Raw genomic sequence first — 20922 nt, forward strand, 5'->3', positions numbered from 1 at the left:
AGATTCTTTAAAAATGCTCTCTACATTCCCCATTAATATTCTAGATTCGAAATGAATTGTATCCATGGACAGCGCTGCGGAATATGTTGGCGCTTAATAAAGTATAATAATAATAATAGATTCTGGCCTTTAAAATCAGCAAAAATGCACAGTAACACAAACTACACATACACATGTACACACACTCAAATACACAGAAACACACACTACATAGCATACACTTACACATGCAGATACACACACTACATAGCCTACACTTATATATGCAGATACACACACACACACTACATAGCATACACTTATACATACAGATATACACACACACTACATAGCATACACTTACACATGCAGATACACACACTACATAGCATACACTTATATATGCAGATACACACACACACACTACATAGCATACACTGAGAGGGTCTGCTGCCTTGATTATCTGTTATAGTAAGATTGTCTGTTTAAGTAAGCAGTTAGCTAAACAAGGTAGTTAGGCAAACAAGGATTTGGAGTAACCAAGGGGAAATAGAATTATTTTATATTTTGAGGTTAAACCTTTTATTAAGTATGCGTGAGAATCTCATTCAGTGTACAGCTTGCCACATGTTTGCTTCACTGGAGCAGCAACTTCAGGGATTATATGTCTGTGGCAAATGTGAGCATATTGTCTCTTTAGAAACTCGTATTGGAGTTCTGGAGGAACGAATTGCAACACTGCATAAAATTCAGACACTTGACAGGGAAATAGATAGGACTGAGTTGGTTGTTAATGGTTCTAGCAGTGGGAATGGGGAGGATTCAGATGAGGAGACTCCAGAATGTAGCTGGGTCACAGAGGGCAAAGTAAAGGTAGGCGGAAGAGACAGGCCAGTTCTGAGCTGGTACACCCCAACAGATTTGCCAGATTAAGTGAAGATGTTGTTGATATCAGTTCAGGGGTGGCAGTATCAGAGAGGGCTGTTTTGCCTAGTATAGTGAACCGACCTTTAGTCGTGGAAGAGAAGCATACTATGGTGGGCAGTCCTTCAGACATGGTAAAAGGGCATACTATAGTTAACAGTCTTTCAGTCATGGAAGAGGGGCATATAAGTCAGGGCCTGAGGCAGATGTTGGTGGTAGGAGACTCTATTATTAGGAAGGTTGATAGGGTAATTTGTGATCCAGACCCCTTAAATAGAACAGTTTGCTGTCTTCCAAGGGCTTGCGTTAGGCATATTGTGGAGCATATGATAGATTGTTAGAGGGATGTGGGTCTGATCCTGCAGTCATGGTACATATTGGTACTAATGAAGGAATCAGCGGGAGATGGAGAGTCCTAAAAAATGACTTCAGGGAGTTAGATAGCAAGCTTAAAGCAAGGACCTCCAAAGTAATATTTTCTAGATATTACCAGTGCCGTGTGCTAACTCAGTAAGGTAGAAGGTCTGGTTATTCATGGTTAAAAACATGGTGTAAAAATGAGGGGTTTGACTTTTTAGAGCACTGAGCTGACTTTTCACTTGGGTACAATTTGTACAGTAAGGATGTATTGCACCTGAATGACATGGGTGCAGGTGTGTTGGGCGAAAGGAAGGTGGCACATTTAGAGAATCTTTTAAACTAGGCAAAGGAGGGGAGGGTCAGTTAGAACAGAGAGATCAGTCTGTGAATTTGTCACTCCTATAATATCTCAAGGAAGGGATGACTTAAAGGGCCATAATACCCAAATGTTTAAACACTTGAAAGTGATGCAGCATAGCTGTAAAAAGCTGACTAGAAAATATCACCTGAACATCTCTATGTAAAAAAGAAAGATATTTTACCTCAAAAGTTCCTCAGTAGCCACAACCCATTGTAAAGGACTTCTAAGCAGCATATCAGTATGTCTGTCCCGGGACAGCCGAAGGGATGAGCCTCGTGCACTCTCATCTTATTTCCAAATTCAGTGTAAGGAAGTTTACAATGAAATCTCATGGGAGTTAAGTCAAATCTCATGAGATCACAGTAAAAGAGTTCATGACCTCAGCACTGCTGATGCTGATTGGCTGCAGTTCATTTCTTAATTTATTTAGATTTTTTTACCTGCAGCTGGGCTGCAGCTGAGTATAACTTTTTACACAGAACTTACTCTGCTGAGCTGAGGAAATTGTGAGGTAAAATATCTTCCTTTTTTACATAGAGATGCTCAGGTGATATTTTCCTGTCAGCTTTTTACAGTTATACTGCATCAGTTTCAAGTGATTTAGCATATGAGTATTATGTCCCTTTAACAAATGTCACATTAGAAAGTATGGAGGAAAGCCCACCAAGCAGCATCAGAAAGCACATGAAAATTAAATGTATGACAACAAATGCCAGAAGCATGACAGGTAAAATGGGGGAGCTGGAGCTCTTAGTTGCAGAAGAGGAATATGATGTTATCAGTATAACTGAAACTTGGTGGGATGATTCACATAACTGGTCAGGTAACTTAGAGTGGTATACTTTATTTAGGAGGGATAGGAATAATAAAAGGGGTGGAGGAATCTGCATGTATATTAAACCTAACCTTAAGCCTACAATAAGGGTAGATATTTATGATACAGGTGACAATGTTGAGACACTGTGGGTTGAAATAAAGTGGGGGGTAAAATCCTAAAAAAATATTACTTGGAACATGCTACAAGGCCCCCAACATTAGTGACCTGGAGGAAACTCAACTACTAATGCAAATAGGTAAGGCTGCTAATAACAGTGCTGTAATTATGGGAGATTTTAACTACCCTGATATAAACTGGGCCAATGAAACTAGTAATTCAGCTAAGGGGGGTAGATATTTAAATGTTCTCAGGGATAACTTCTTGTCACAATTAATAGAGGAGCCAACTAGGAGTATCTCTATATTGGATTTAGTGCTATCAAATAATACAGATACAGTGGGGCAAAAAAGTATTTAGTCAGCCACCAATTGTGCAAGTTCTCCCACTTAAGAAGATGAGAGAGGCCTGTAATTTTCATCATAGGTATACCTCAACTATGAGAGACAAAATGTGGAAACAAATCCAGACAATCACATTGTCTGATTTGTAAAGAATTTATTTGCAAATTATGGTGGAAAATAAGTATTTGGTCATTATCAAAAGTTCATCTCAATACTTTGTTATATATCCTTTGTTGGCAATGACAGAGGTCAAACGTTTTATGTAAGTCTTCACAAGGTTGTCACACACTGTTGCTGGTATGTTGGCCCATTCCTACATGCAGATCTCCTCTAGAGCAGTGATGTTTTGGGGCTGTCGCTGGCAACACAGACTTTCAACTCCCTCCAAAGGTTTTCTATGGGGTTGAGATCTGAAGACTGGCTAGGCCACTCCAGGACCTTGAAATGCTTCTTACGAAGCCACTCCTTCTTTGCCCGGGTGGTGTGTTTGGGATCATTGTCATGCTGAAAGACCCAGCCATGTTTCATCTTCAATGCCCTTGCTGATGGAAGGAGATTTGCACTCAAAATCTCACGATACATGGCCCCATTCATTCTTTCATGTACACGGATCAGTCGTCCTGTTCCCTTTGCAGAAAAACAGCCCCAAAGCATGATGTTGCCACCTCCATGCTTCACAGTAGGCATGGTGTTCTTTGAGAGAGGCCTGTAATTTTCATCATAGGTATACCTCAACTATTAGAGACAAAATGTGGAAACAAATCCAGACAAATCATATTGTCTGATTTGGAAAGAATTTATTTGCAAATTATGGTGGAAAATAAGTATTTGGTCACCTACAAACAAGCAAGATTTCTGGCTCTCACAGACCTGTATCTTCTTCTTTAAAAGGCTCCTATGTCCTCCACTCATTACCTGTATTAATGGCACCTGTTTGAACTTGTTATCAGTATAAAAGACATCTGTCCACAATCTCAAACAGTCACACTCCAAACTCCACTATGGTGAAGACCAAAGAGCTGTCGAAGGACACCAGAAACTTAATTGTAGACCTGCACCAGGCTGGGAAGACTGAATCTGCAATAGGCAAGCAGCTTGGTGTGAAGAAATCAACTGTGGGAGCAATAATTAGAAAATGGAAGACATACAAGACCACTGATAATCTCCCTCAATCTGGGGCTACACGCAAGATCTCACCCCGTGGGGTCAAAATGATCACAAGAACGGTGAGCAAACATCCCAGAACCACACGGGGGGACCTAGTGAATGACCTGCAGATAGCTGGGACCAATGCAACAAAGGATACCATCAGTAACACACTACGCCGCCAGGGACTCAGATCCTGCAGTGCCAGACGTGTCCCCCTGCTTAAGCCAGTACATGTCCGGGCCCGTCTGAAGTATGCTAGAGAGCATTTGGATGATCCAGAAGTGGATTGGGAGAATGTCATATGGTCAGATGAAACCAAAGTAGAACTGTTTGGTAGAAACATAACTCGTCGTGTTTGAAGGAGAGAGAATGCTGAGTTGCAACCAAAGAACACCATGCCTACTGTGAAGCATGGGGGTGGCAACATCATGCTTTGGGGCTGTTTTTCTGCAAAGGGAACAGGACGACTGATCCGTGTACATGAAAGAATGAATGGGGCCATGTATCGTGAGATTTTGAGTGCAAATCTCCTTCCATCAGCAAGGGCATTGAAGATGAAACATGGCTGGGTCTTTCAGCATGACAATGATCCCAAACACACCACCCGGGCAAAGAAGGAGTGGCTTCGTAAGAAGCATTTCAAGGTCCTGGAGTGGCCTAGCCAGTCTTCAGATCTCAACCCCATAGAAAACCTTTGGAGGGAGTTGAAAGTCTGTGTTGCCAGCGACAGCCCCAAAACATCACTGCTCTAGAGGAGATCTGCATGTAGGAATGGGCCAACATACCAGCAACAGTGTGTGACAACCTTGTGAAGACTTACATAAAACGTTTGACCTCTGTCATTGCCAACAAAGGATATATAACAAAGTATTGAGATGAACTTTTGATAATGACCAAATACTTATTTTCCACCATAATTTGCAAATAAATTCTTTACAAATCAGACAATGTGATTGTCTGGATTTGTTTCCACATTTTGTCTCTCATAGTTGAGGTATACCTATGATGAAAATTACAGGCCTCTCTCATCTTCTTAAGTGGGAGAACTTGCACAATTGGTGGCTGACTAAATACTTTTTTGCCCCACTGTATAATATCAAACATAGAAGTCAAAGAACACTTGGGTAAAAGTGATCATAACATGGCCACATTTGAAATCTCTTTATATAAGCAGTGTCTTAAATGTTTAACTAAGACTTTTAATTTCTAAGAAAGCAAAATTCAGCGATTTAAGGAAATCATTAAATAACATAAATTTGGACAAATTATTCTCTAATAAAAATACAGAGGATAAAAGGATAACATTTAAAACTTTGTTAAATAAATATACTGTACATATCAACAAATACCATATGGTTATAAAAATAAAAAATCCAAGCCAATGTGGCTAAATAAAAATGTGCTAAGAGACATTAGGAAAAAAGGTAGGGCATTTAAAGTATTCAAAGAAAATAGTACAGACTCAACATATATTTATAAGGAATATAATAAAGAATGCAAAAAATAATCAAATTAGCCAAAATTTTAAATAAAAAATTAGTTGCAAAGGATTCTAATCCTAAAAGGTTCTTTAAGTAGATAAATAGCAAAAATCTAAGAAGGACAATATAGGTACATTAAAATGTGTGGAGGGTAGCATGGTTAACAGTGACAGGGAGAAGGTTGAGGTACTAAACCAGTTTTTTTCTTAAATATACACAAGAGAGGAACCAATTGACGATACTTTGGAACAAACTAGAACATGCCAGCCCATACCATTTACTGGGTTATGTATAAAGCATATCAGGAAAAAAAACTGGATAATATTAAGGTAAATAAAACTCTAGGCCCAGATGGAATACACCCAAGGGTGTTAAGGGAATTTAGCACTGTTATAGACAAACCTCTATCCTCAGGCATGGTACCCCAGGCTTGGTGTAAAGCTGATGTGGTGCCACTCTTCAAAAAGGGTAGCAGGGATGATCCAGGAAGCTATAGACCAGTTAGTCTAATATCAATAGTGGGGAAGATATTTGAAGGGATTATAAGGGATTATATTGATGAGCAAATTCATGTAAACAAGATTAGTAGTTCAAATCAGCATGGTTTTATGAGAAATAGATCAAGTCAAACTAATCTAATTAGATTAGATTTTTCACTGTAAGAGCAATAAAATTGTGGAACTCATTACCAAAGGAGGTAGTGAATACCAATACCCTATATACATTTAAAAATTGTTTGGATACATTTCTGTCTAGAAACAAAATTCATGGATAGGATTGCTAGTATTAAATAGGTTACCTTTTAGAGGGATTATTTAAACTTAACTTTTAAGTATTTTAGATTTGTATAGGTTGAATTCGATGGACTTTGGTCTTTTTTCAACCTCATCTACTATGTTACATACAGATATACACACACACTACATAGCATACACTTATACATGCAGATACACACACTACACAGCATACACTTATACATGCAGATACACACACACACACTACACAGCATACACTTATACATGCAGATACACACACACACACACTACATAGTTTACACTTATACATGCAGATACACACACAGCATACACTTATACATGCAGATACACACACGCACACACTACCTAGCTTACACTTACACATGCAGATACATACACACACTACATAGTTTACACTTATACATGCAGATACAAACACAGCATACACTTATACATGCAGATACACAAACACTAATAGCTTACACTTATACATGCAGATACACACACTACACAGCATACACTTATACCTGCAGATACACACACTACACAGCATACACTTATACATACAGATACACACACTACACAGCATACACTTATACATGCAGATACACACACACTACATAGCTTACACTTATACATGCAGATACACACACACACTACACAGCATGCACTTATACATGCAGATATACACACACACACTAAATAGCTTACATGTATAGTCATGCAGATACACACATACACCCTACATAGCATACACATACTTGCAGATACACTTATACATCCAGATACACACGCACACACTACATAGCTTACACTTATACATGCAGATACACTACATAGCATACACTTATCAATGCAGATACACTACATAGCATACACTTATCAATGCAGATACACTACATAGCATACACTTATCAATGCAGATACACTACATAGCATACACTTATCAATGCAGATACACTACATGGCATACACTTATCAATGCAGATACACACACAATTATACATACAGATACACTACATAACATACACTTATACATGCAGATACACACACACTTATACATACAGATACACACACACACTACAAAGCATACACTTATACATGCAGATACACACACTACACAGCATACACTTATACATGCAGATACACACAAACTACATAGCTTACACTTATACATGCACACACACACTACACAGCATATACTTATACATGCAGATACACACACTACACAGTATACCCTTATACATGCAGATACACACACTACACAGCATACACTTATACATGCAGATACACACACACACACTACATAAGCTTACACTTATACATGCAGATACACACACACTACACAGCATACATGTATACATGCATATACACACTAAATAGCTTACACCTATACATGCAGATACACACATACACACTACATAGCATACACATACATGCAGATACACACACACACTTATACATGCAGATACACACACACACATTACATAGCTTACACTTATACCTGCAGATACACACACTACACAGCATACACTTATACATGCAGATACACACATTACACAGCATACACTTATACATGCAGATACACTCACACACTACATAGCTTACACTTATACATGCAGATACACACGCACCACAAAGCTTACACATATACATGCAGATACACTACATAGCATACACTTATACATACAGATACACACACACTACATAGCTTACACGTATAGTCATGCAGATACACACATACACACTACATAGCATACACATACATGCAGATACACACATACTTATACATGCAGATACACACACTACATAGCTTACACTTATACATGCAGATACACTACATAACATACACTTATACATGCAGATACACACACATACTTATACATACAGATACACTACATAGAATGCAATTATACATGCAGATACACACACTACAAAGTATACACTTATACATGCAGACACACACACTCATACATACAGATACACACACACACACTACATAGCTTACACTTATACATGCAGATACACACACTACATAGCAAACACTTATACATGCAGATACACACACACACTTATACATACAGATACACACACACACACTACATCATATATGGGTATCTGTAATTAATTGTATGGATTCCTGGGGTTGGCAAGCACATTAGCTGGCAGTCTGAGGCTGCCACTGTTCGTTACCCTGGTGTTAGCACTGCTCATCTTATAAAACTGAAGGCATGCTAGTATTATCACCAGGGGTTAGATATCATTAATACCAGAGGTTAGAGGTCACCATTACCTGAGGTCAGAGGGTATACAGCCTTCTTACTCCTGCTTAACCCACACACCATTCATTTTCCACAAGGAATCTAACAGGTATCTAACCCTGGGAGAAAAAAGCCAGCTGTTTCTCAGTATGGGCCCAATAGAATTAAAAAAATTAAACATGCATGGGGCAATGCGAGACAGATGGCAAGCAACAGGGGTCTGTCCCGGGACAACAGGAGAGACCCCTAAAATTGGGACTGTCCTGCGAAAATCAGAACAGTTGGGGGGAGGTAATCTTCTGTCTCTTATGTAGGTTTCTCATTTTATGTGTGTGTGTGTGTCCAAAAAAACCTGTCTTTTCCAAAAGGATAATTTCTAACGTTTGCTTAAACCAGGCATTTGCATGCTCAGAGCAACCAGGGGTTAATTGTACCTAACTTTAAATGTTAAGTTTTACGGCACTTGTTGGCACTGCTCATATGTGATAAAAAAAAATGTAAATCTAGAGACCAACCGGAAGATTATGAATGAGCTTCTGAGTAAACAAGGTACATAATAATACCGGTTATCAGTTCCCGTAGTCGATTACGTTCAAGGTTGTGCGCTATACAAGTATCCAATTATTATAGAAAAACTTAACAGCATATTAAAGTGACATATTACTAAAAAAAAATTATATCATGCACATGAAAGAATAGCTGTTAAACATGTTAAAATATTTTTAAATGTGAAAAAGGTTAAGGAAGAGCTGTTTAAATTTCAAGGGTTATGAAACCCCAAAAAACGGCTACTTTATTGCCACCCAGCTGGCACAATTTTCTGTAGAGTACATTGTCATTTATTAATCTCAAATAAGGACTTCCTTTGACAAATAGGCTTAGCAACCACTCATAAAATTTATAGTAGTAATAGTTCCATAAGCCATGATTTGTTTAAAAAAAATGTTGTTTTATAAATTTGAGTTGGCACAAAAGTTTAAATATATTAAATATCTTAAACATTTCTACTAGAAGACAAGATCAAAAGGTAATGTCAATGTAAAATGAATTAATGACAGCCAGTAGATTTCAGTACATAATGTCAAAAAAGTGAACCTAAATCCTGATACAAATATATAAAGTGTCATGTGTAGGAAAGGAGTCTGCTCTGGGTCTGTGTCAAGTCTCCTGTACAATTTCACATTTGCCAGTAAAGACAGTTACAAAAATAATAATGTAACCTACTTTGATTTTTCCTTCAAGAAGATCATTCCTTAAATTACTCAAGGGTGACATTTGTTTTGACAGTTTGGATGAGCATCTGCAGCCATTTTTGGGATACGGTGCTATAACCTCAGGCAGCTGCTTCTAGGACACATTAATAACTGCTTTATCAGTATTGGAATGACAGTATACCTACATAAAAATAATTTTAATTTCCATACTTTCCCACCAGACACTAAATTATGCAATATCTGGAGAGAAAGTAAAGTTATAAATCTAACAAAGCACAAACACAGAAATAAGGAGGAAAGTTGAGAACATAATTATATATATATATATATATATATATATATATATATATATATATATATATATATATATATATATATACACACACACACACACACATATATATATATATATATATATTATTTTTTATTTGTTATTGTTTGCTTCAAGTTGTCATCCACCAGCACCAAAAATGGCAATCTTACAGCTTACCCATGTTCTCCGGAAAAACACAAAGGAAGAGGAAGCAAAGAGACAATTACAGGAGATGCAAACAAGTTGCACATACAAAAAGGATGCTTTAAATGTAGCGGGGGTACCAACTGCAATGGGATGATTTGGGGTAGATTCTTCCACTATCCTAGACATAGGAAGAAATATTTCAGAGTGACTTGTACTACCACACATGTGTTCTATCTGCTACACTGTCCATGTAGTTTACTCTATGTGGGAAAAACGAGCGATAATCTGCAGATAAGAGTGGCAAACGATAGAAGTGTCATATATCAAGCCATGAAACAGGGAGCATCTGAACAGCCAGTACCACATCATTTTCAACAGCAGGGATATAATGTCTCAGACCTAAGGTACACTATAATCAATCATGTTCTGCCACAGGGAAGAGGAGTTGACAGGAATAGAATTCTGCTTCAAAAAGAATGTAGATGGATATACGAGTTAGATATGATGGTACCAAAAAGACTGAATATGAAGATGAAATGTCATTGCTTTCTATGATCTATAAATCCTACCAATTAGAATGTGCTTGTTTATCACGTATCTTATTTTTCTTGACTATTACTTTTCTCTTGTTTTAGCCTTATTTCTCTTTTTCTTCTCCCTTTTCCTTTTCTGCCCTGACCTCTGTTTGGTTGATCCCCCCTAAGGAGTTGTTAATCTCCTCCATAATTATCAACTGGAGGAATTAACTGTAAAGTATGAAGATTTGACAAGCTGTAGATTTGTGTTAAAGAAATACATAAGTGGTTCCATTGCTAAAAAGTATAACATTTAAGATGTAGATTTATACAGTGCTGGTTTTCAAACCTGTCCTCAGGCTTCCCCAACAGGCCAGGTTTTTAGGATTACCTTGTATGACAGCAGGTAAAATAACTAGGTTTACTAATCAGCTGATTATTTCATCTGTGCTCCAGTGGACTGTTGGGGAGGCCTGATGACAGGTTTGAAACCCAGTGATTTAGAGCAGACATCTTCAAACTTGGCCCTCCAGAGGTTTTGGAACTACATTCCCCATGATGCTTAGCCAGTTGATATGGGAAATGTAGTTCCAAAACCTCCGAAGGGCCAAGTTTGAGGATGTCTGATTTAGAGCAACAGATAAATGTTAGAAGAAAATAATTAGTACTGACATTTATTCAGAATTTAATTGCAAAAACATAAATTATGCTTACCTGATAATTTAATTTCCATCGTGGGGAGGAGAGTCCACTGCTTCATTCATTACTTGTGGGAATTAAGAACCTGGCCACCAGGAGGAGGCAAAGACACCCCAGCCAAAGGTTTAAATACCTCCCCCACTTCTCTCATTCCCCAGTCATTCTGCTAAGGGAACAATGAACAGTAGGAGAAATATCAGGGTATAAATGGTGCCAGAAGAACAAAAATAGATTTAGGTCCGTCACCGGAGAACGAGCGGGTGCAGTGGACTCTCCTCCCCACAATGGAAATTAAATTATCAGGTAAGCATAATTTATGTTTTCCATCTAAAGGGGAGGAGAGTCCACTGCTTCATTCATTACTTGTGGGAACAAATACCCAAGCTCTAGAGTACACTGAATGAAGAAAATAGGAGGGTAAAAGGAGGCCGAAGCAAAGAACATCAAATATGCAAAATGTTGCAAAAGAATGTAAAGAGGACCAAGTAGCCACCTTACAAACCTGGTCCATAGAAGCCTTGTTCTTAAAGGCCCAAGAAAAGGCTACAGCTCTAGTTGAATGAGCCGTAATCTTCAGAGGAGGCTTATGTCCTGCCGTCTCAAAGCGAAACTGAGAACACTCATCAGCCAAAAGATAAGGAAGTCAAAGAGGCCCTCTGACCACCACGCTTCCCGGAAAGAGAACAAACAGATAAAAAGTTTGCCTAAATTCCTACTTGGCCTGAAGATAGGATTTTAAGACACAAACCACATCCAGATTTACATTGAAAGGAACCACAATCTCTTGATTGGTTTTGTGAATTGACACAACCTTAGGAATAAAACCTAACCTGGTTTATAGAACAACCTTATCAGCATGGAAACCCAGAAAAGGAGGGACGCGTTGCAAGACAGAAATCACTGATACTCTGTGCGCAAAAGCAATAGCCCGTAGAAAAGGAACCTTCCAAGACATAGTTTAATGTCTACGTCATGCATAGGCTCCAACGGAGCCCGTGCAAAAACTAAAGAACAAGATTCAAACTCCAAGGATGAGCAATAGATCTAAACACAGGTCTGATCCTAGCAGAGCCTTAACAAGTGACTGCACATCAGGAAGCTCAGCAAACCTCTTCTGCAATAACACACAGACAGGGCCAAAATCTGAACCCTCAGAGGACTTGTAGAAAGCCCTTCTCCAGTTCATCCTGGAATAAGCAGGTCCTCCATACCTTATGATAGATGCGAAAAGCAACCAGCTACGAGATTGAATGAGAGTAAAAATAACAACAACCCTCTTTTGGCTAGGACTAAGCGTTCAATCTTCATGCAGTCAGCCTCAGAGATCTAGACATAGATGAACAAAGGGACCTTGGTTAGCAGATCCCTGCGACAAGGTAACTTCCACCCCAGAATCCGAGATACTTCCCTCATAGCTATGGAGCTTCTCGTTCCCCCCTGATTGTTGATGTAAGCCACCGAGGATATATTGACTGATTGGAATCTGATAAACTGGGATGAACCCAGCAGAGGCCAAGCCCTCAGAGCATTGTATATTGCTTGAAGATCCAAGGTAACTTCCACGGAGGAGATAACGACATCCCCACTAGTCCGCGAACCATATCCTTCACGGCCAAGATGGAGCAATCAGTATCACTGATGACTGCTTGATTCGAGCCCCTACACTAGGAAATAGTGGTAACGGCCGTAAAAGATAAATTGGATTGAACCTCCAAGGCACCTCTAAAGCATCTGTTAGTTCCACCTGAGAATTCCTGTTCCTCAACCCATATCTGGGTCACTAGGTAGAGAGACATCATAAGATCTTCCTTTTGCAAATCTCTGCAAACACTCAGGATGGAGACATCAATCCCCTGGATTAAAGTATTGTCTGCTGAGGAAATCTGCTTCCCAGCTGTCCACACCCGGAATGTGGATTGCTGACAGCGAATAAATGTGGGTCTCCGCCCACCCCAAAATCTGAGATACTTCCCTCATAGCTAGGGAGTTTCTCGTTCCCCCCTGATGGTTGATGTAAGCCACCGAGGATATATTGACTGATTGGAATCTGATAAACTGGGATGAACCCAGCAGAGGCCAAGCCCTCAGAGCATTGTATATTGCCCGAAGATCCAAGGTAACTTCCATGGAGGAGATAACGATATCCCCACTAGTCCGCGAACCATATCCTTTGTGGCCAAGATGGAGCAATCAGTATCACTGACGACTGCTTGATTCGAGCCACTACACTAGGGAATAGTGGTAACGGCTGTAAAAGATAAATTGGATTGAACCTCCAAGGCATCTCTAAAGCATCTGTTAGTTCCACCTGAGGATCCCTGTTCCTCGACTCATATCTGGGTAACTAGGTAAAGAGACATCATAAGATCTTCCTCTTGCAAATCTCTGCAAACACTCAGGATGGAGAGACCAATCCCCCAGATTAAAGTATTGTCTGCTGAGGAAATCTGCTTCCCAGTTGTCCACACCCGGAATGTGGATTGCTGACAGCGAACAAATGTGGGTCTCCGCCCATCCCAGAATCTGATATACTTCCCTCATAGCTAGGGAGCTTCTCGTTCCCCCCTGATGGTTGATGTAAGCCACCGAGGATATATTGACTGATTGGAATCTGATAAACTGGAATGAACCCAGCAGAGGCCAAGCCCTCAGAGGATTGTATATTGCCCGAAGATCCAAAATGCGATTGGGAAGGAGCTTTTCCTCCTGAGTCCCTAGGACCTTCCAGGCAGACTCGCAACCATAGTCACAATCACCCAGGATGGTCTTGAGACAGACATCTCCTGGGACAAGTGATCCAGACAAAAACCCCAGAGAGCGATTCTCTCTATCTGTTGTCCAAAGAATCTTGAGACAGATCCGAATGATCACCGTTCCACTGCTTCAGCATGCACAGTTACAACAGTCGGAGGTGAAACCTGGCAAGGAAATTATGTCCATGCTGGACACCATGAGACCAATCACCTCCATACACCATATCTGTGGCCTTAGGAGGTCTGGAGGGCAAGACATGTTGAAGCTAGTCTGCAATGTCTCTGGTCTGTTAGAAAAATTCTCATGTCTATGGAGACTATTATAGTACCAAGGAATTCCACCCTGGTACTCGATACAAGAAAACTCTCTCTAGATATATCTTCCATCCATGCGATCGAAGAGGACAGAGAAGAATTCCAAATGGTCCACTCTCCGAAAAACTTCTTGGAGAATACCTCATTGGTCGGGATCAACCCCGAGACAACTACTTGGAAGGCAGTTATGCTCCCCACTATACCAGCTAGACCAAATAGAAGATCAATAAACTGGAAGTGCTGGTCTAAGAACGCAAACAAGTGGTCCTTGAGAATTGGAACGTAAAGGGAGCATCCTTCAGATCTATCGTGGTCATGAACTTTCCTTCTGAAACGAGGGGAATAATGGACCTATTGTCTCCCTCTTGAAAGAGAGGACATTTAAAAACTTGTTTAAGCATATCAGGTCCGAACCAGACTGGAAATTCCCTCCTTCTTTAGAACCACGAAAGGTTTGAATAGTATCCCAAACCTCTCACAGTGATAGGCACCGGGATAATAACTCCTAAGAGAACAGATCCCGTACGCATCCCAGAAAGGCTGAACTGCCCTTGGGTGGCAGAGACTTGAAACCTATCCTGTGACCCTGAGCTATGACCTCCAGGACCTATAGATTCTGTACGTCCCTGAACCAAGTGACTGAAAAGAGCTACAGTTTGCCCCCTACACGATCCAGAAGAGGACCGGGGACCACCCATTCATACCAACTTAGACTCTGCGTTAAAGGTTCCTCAGGCAATTTGGTCCCTGGAACCACTGATTCCCCAAAAAAACTTCCTTTAGAAGAAAGCGCAAATTCCTAAACCTAAAGTCTGGTTCCTCCGCAGCCGGAGGTTTAGAGGCAGCAGACTCCGACCCAGAATGTTCATACTCTGAAGTCTCAGAAAGAACTTCATCTTCTGATAACGCTATCAATTAAATTCAATAAATTATCTGATGTACTCTGGGAAGGAATGCAATACGTAACCTTTAGCTTGCGCTTAGCAGGGCGAGGTAAAGCATTAAAGGCCGCAGACACCGCCGTCTGAGCTGTGCAGTAACGTCTGGTGAAAAATGGCTCCCGCCAGATGGAGGATCAGCAACGCTATGGTAAACTGCATGTGTAGAGATAAGCATGTGGGGTACGCACCTCAATGGGCGACAACTCCTCAGAGGTGGACGGCTCAGTGGTATCAAACATGTTTGATATTAACACATTATGAAGGCCTATGGAACATAATTGAGGGGGCGGTAAAGCCTCCTCACATTATAAACAGGAATTACTCCTTAGTAATAGATGGCATGCCCTCTAAGTAACAGAATCCTCCATCGCTAGTGTAATAACCGGAGAACTATAAAAATAAAACATTATTTTATTCAAAAAAACTGCACCTTTATATCCCAATAGCGGTGGCACTCACCACGCCCCATGACCCAGATAGTACAGAGAGTTAGGACTCTTCTCTGATAGAAAGGAAAAAGGGAAAAATCATATGGTGCACAATGCAGGACTGTCCCTGCTATTAGAAAAGCGTTCCAAGCTTGTAAGCTGCATGGCCTCCAAAGTGAAAGTGAAACCTGTATATTCCATAACAGCCTATGAGCCCATAACATCTCACACATAAAGCAGCATAAAATCAAATAAACATATAAGATTATTCCCCCTGTTCAATAATCCCCCTCAGGAGATATTAATCCTTGATTCTATACAGATAAAAGGAGTCACACTGTGACCCTGCCTTCTAGCGTTATCATACATGTATAAAAAAATGAAACAATCTTACCAGAATCTATGCCGTGGAACAGGAACACGGCCTTTCAAGTGTGAAAGGTAAGTAGCATCGCTCCTGACATCGACCTGAGAGCAGAAAGCAGGCAGCGAAACTGGTCAACTCTGAGTACTTAAGGAGCTGTTAATATGAGCTGGGATGGTTTCGCAGAAGAACTCCCCCTGCCTCTCCGGACTCTAACTTTCACCCATGCTCTCACTAAGAGGCTGACAGGACTACTTAAAACTCCAGTCCCATTGTGAAGAGTACTACCCTCCATAAGAGACTACTCCGAATCTTCTGAAACTTCTCTGCCAACCTCCTGTGACGAAAGGCAAAGAATGACTGGGAGATGAGGGAAGTGGGGGAGGTATTTAATCCTTTGGCTGGGGGTGTCTTTGCCTCCTCCTGGTGGCCAGGTTCTTAATTCCCACAAGTAATGAATGAAGCAGTGGACTCTCCTCCCCTTTAGATAGAAATAGGGCGTACAATTTTGCTCACTGTGTGTAGATGCTAGTAATTTGATTGATACAATTCACACATATATATATACACACACACATATATATATATATATATATATATATATATATATATATATATATATATATACACACACACACACACACACTTTTATATATATATATATTTTTTTTTTTAAATCAGCTTTATTATCACGGAAAGATTATACAATATGTGAAGTCGCAGCTCCATCAAGTGTACATACAATGGCTGATCATTATCCACATTTCAAAGGTGCACATATTCGATATTTTAATTTTTTTTAATAAAAAGAAAAGGTCCGCGGTATTCTTTTATTGTGCACCTACAAACAGTATTAAAATAAAGCTAAACAAAACTAAAAAAAGACATTGTCACTTTAAAACATAACCTAGTGGTGAGCGAGCCCCAGCCAAAAAACTGACTTTATTACAACTTCTGATAGGTTCGGTGCAAGCGATATATTATGGAGAGATATTTGACACACACTTTTATATATATATATATATATATATATATATATATATATATATATATATATATATATATATATATAAATATTAGGGCTGCACAATTAATCGCATGATGCGATTAATCACGATTTTTTAAATCAATGCGATTTCAAATTGCGGGAGTATGCAGAGAATAATGTGGTTGCATAAGTGTGCACACCCTCTTATAACTGGGGATGTAGCTGTGTTCAAAATTAAGCAATCAAATTCAAAACCATGTTAAATAAGAGTCAGCATACACCTGCCATCATTTAAAGTGCCTCTGATTAACCCCAAATAAAGTTCAGCTGTTCTAGTAGGTCTTTCCTGACATTTTCTTAGTCGCATCCCACAGCAAAAGCCATGGTCCACAGAGAGCTTCCAAAGCATCAGAGGGATCTCATTGTTAAAAAGGTATCAGTCAGGAGAAGGGTACAAAAGAATTCCCAAGGCATTAGATATACCATGGAACACAGTGAAGACAGTCATCATCAAGTGGAGAAAATATGGGACAACAGTGACTTTATCAAGAACTGGACGTCCCTCCAAAATTGATGAAAAGACGAGACGAAAACTGGTCTAGGAGGCTACCAAGAGGCCTACAGCAACATTAAAGGAGCTGCAGGATTATCTGGCAAGTACTGGCTGTGTGGTACATGTGACAAAAATCTCACGTATTCTTCATATGTCTGGGCTATGGGGTAGAGTGGCAAGATGAAAGCCTTTTCTTACAAAGAAAAACATCCAAGCCAGGCTACATTTTGCAAAAACACATCTGAAGTCTCCCAAAAGCATGTGGGAAAAGGTGTTATGGTTGGATGAAACCAAGGTTTAACTTTTTGGCCATAATTCCAAAAGATATGTTTGCCGCAAAAACAACACTGCACATCACCAAAAGAACACCATACCCACAGTGAAGCATGGTGGTGGCAGCATCATGCTTTGGTGCTGTTTTTTTTCAGCTGGAACTGGGGCCTTAGTTAAGCTAGAGGGAATTATGAACAGTTCAAAATACCAGCCAATATTGGCACAAAACCTTCAGGCTTCTGCTATAAAGCTGAACATGAAGAGGAACTTCATCTTTCAGCATGACAACGACCCAAAGCATACATCCAAATCAACAAAGGAATGGCTTCACCAGAAGAAGATTAAAGTTTTGGAATGGCCCAGCCAGAGCCCAGACCTGAATCCGATTGAAAATCTGTGGAGTGATCTGAAGAGGGCTGTGCACAGGAGATGCCCTTGCAATCTGACAGATTTGGATTGTTTTTGCAAAGAAGAGTGGGCAAATCTTGCCAAGTCAAAATGTGGAACCTCCTTTCCTCTTGGGTCTCATGGACAGGCAGAATAGCTGCGATAAAGATGTCTTTCATCCCCAAACTTACTTACCTGTTTAGATGCATCCCAAACAACATCCCTAGACCCCTGTTAAATAAGCTACAAAGCCTTATTACTGCTTATGTATGGAGAAATAATAGACCCAGAACCTCTAGAACCACACTCCAGAGGCCGCTCACACATGGGGGCTTAGCCCTCCCCAACGTTATACTATACTATACAGCGGCTAGACCATCACATTTGTTCAGCTGGAGTCTTACAGATGATCACCCTCGGTGGTTTGCTGCAGAATTGTCGATACTCCCGTTAGGACTTAATCTATCCGATCTTTTGTGGATCCCCCTCACTATAGGAAAAAGCTAGCTAACTTATCCTCAATAATTTCGGATGCCCTCCAGTTCTGGGGTCAGACGAGACACAACCCGGATTTGACTCCACACCCCTCCCCTGCGCTCACTATGAGCGGTGCCCTTTATTGTCTCCCGGACTCTCATCTCTTATCTTGGCGAAGTCTCGCCCCCATTTTGGCAATGGACCTCTATGACCAAAACCAATGGCTCACACACACACAGTTCTGTGCAAAATTTGAAATCCCCCCATGCTTATATTTTGAGGCTTTTCGTCTCCGCACATGGTTGAAATCATGGGGATACCCAGGGAAAAACTTAAGGCCACTATCGAAATGGGAGATTAAATGGACCCAAGGAAAAAGGCCTTATGCATGCCCTATATTTTCACTACAATCTCCTCCTTAAACCCACCACACTTCATAAAATTGCCCAACATAGAGCCTGGGAAAGAGAGATAGGCTTCATAGCCGATACCGATACATGGCATACACGTATTACTGTAACTAAAAAACTTCTACACTGTGCTACTCTTTGGGAGCTGCAGTACAAAATACTTATTAGATGGCACTTGGCACCTTCTACCCTGCATAGGATATACAGCACTCAATCCCCCTTATGCTGGAGAGGTTGCGAGCAGTTGGGGACCTCCTTACACGTGTGGTGGTCCTGTCCTCAGATCCAACCACTCTGGCGGAAACTCTTTAGAATACTTCACAGATTAGACATTGTCCTCCCATTCAAACCAGAGATATCACTACTTCACATGCATACCCCAAATACGACGCCTTCTAGAGAAGCCCTAGTAATATACCTCCTTATGGCTACAAAACTAACAATCGCCAGAATGTGGAAACACAAGGACCCACCTCCCATATCTCAAGTCCTCACTACAGCCCATTATATCAAACAGATGAAACTATACTCCAAAGAATCTTAAATAAGGTGGAATTTTACCAAGAGACCTGGTTCCCATGGAATGAGATATATACCCTGACTGACTTTGACTTCTAATTGCTGTATCTGAGCCCCCCTCTTATTTTTTCACCCCTCCCCCCCTATACCCTACTCCTCACACTACATCTTGACCCCCTATTTCCCGCCTAATATCTTCAGAACTGTATTTCTTAAGAATGTTCTCTTTTGTTTTTAATTGATTTCGCTGCATAAGACATTTTTCTTTTTCCTATTATTATAATTTATCTGAAAAACTTTTGGAGGTGCAGAGTTCTAGATTCAGGTAACAATAAGCACTTTAACGTAATATACTGTTAACTTTACTGAACGCTGTACAAGTTTTGTGATTACCTTTGCCGCCAGTCCTTGTTGTATAACTGGATGATATTTATGTACAGTTTGATGTCCTATGTTATTGTATGGTTATTTTATAAATGTATATTTGAACCTGCTCCTCAACAAAATAAAAATTAAAAAAAAAAAAAAAAAAAAAATGTGCCATGCTGATAGACTCATACCCAAAAAGACTGAGTGCTGTAATAAAATCAAAAGGTGCTTCAACAAAGTTCAATTTTTCAAATAGGGCATGTCATTTTAAACAACTTTCCAATTTACTTTTATCAACAATTTTGCTTTGTTCTCTTGGTATTCTAGTTGAAAGCAAACCTAGGGAGGCACATATGATCATTTCTAAGCCCTTGAAGGCCACATCTATTTTATTTACTTTTCACAGCAGGGGAGAGCAAGCTCATGTAGGCCATATAGATAGCATTGTGATCACGCCCGTGGCTAGTGGCTGACACTGCACTAATTGGCTAAAATGCAAGTCAATATATAATAACTAAAAGTCATGTGATTAGGGGAAGTCAGAAGATGCTTAGATACAAGTTAGTCACAGAAGTAAAAAGTATATTAATATAACAGTGTTGGTTTTGCAAAACTGGGGAATGGGTAATAAAGGGATTATCTATCTTTTTAAACAACAAAAATTCTGGTGTTGACTGTCCCTTTAAGGGTCTGCACACTTATGCAACCA

General features: G+C 39.9%; 1 protein-coding gene across 2 annotated transcripts in view; it reads right to left on the bottom strand.

Moving 5' to 3' along the window:
- PDSS2 (decaprenyl diphosphate synthase subunit 2) overlaps positions 1 to 20922 on the bottom strand; it is a 632456-nt gene that overhangs the window by 510449 nt on the left and 101085 nt on the right. The gene's annotated exons all lie outside the window — the stretch shown is intronic.

Source organism: Bombina bombina, chromosome 4, assembly GCF_027579735.1.
Source record: "Bombina bombina isolate aBomBom1 chromosome 4, aBomBom1.pri, whole genome shotgun sequence".
Lineage (NCBI taxonomy): Eukaryota > Metazoa > Chordata > Amphibia > Anura > Bombinatoridae > Bombina > Bombina bombina.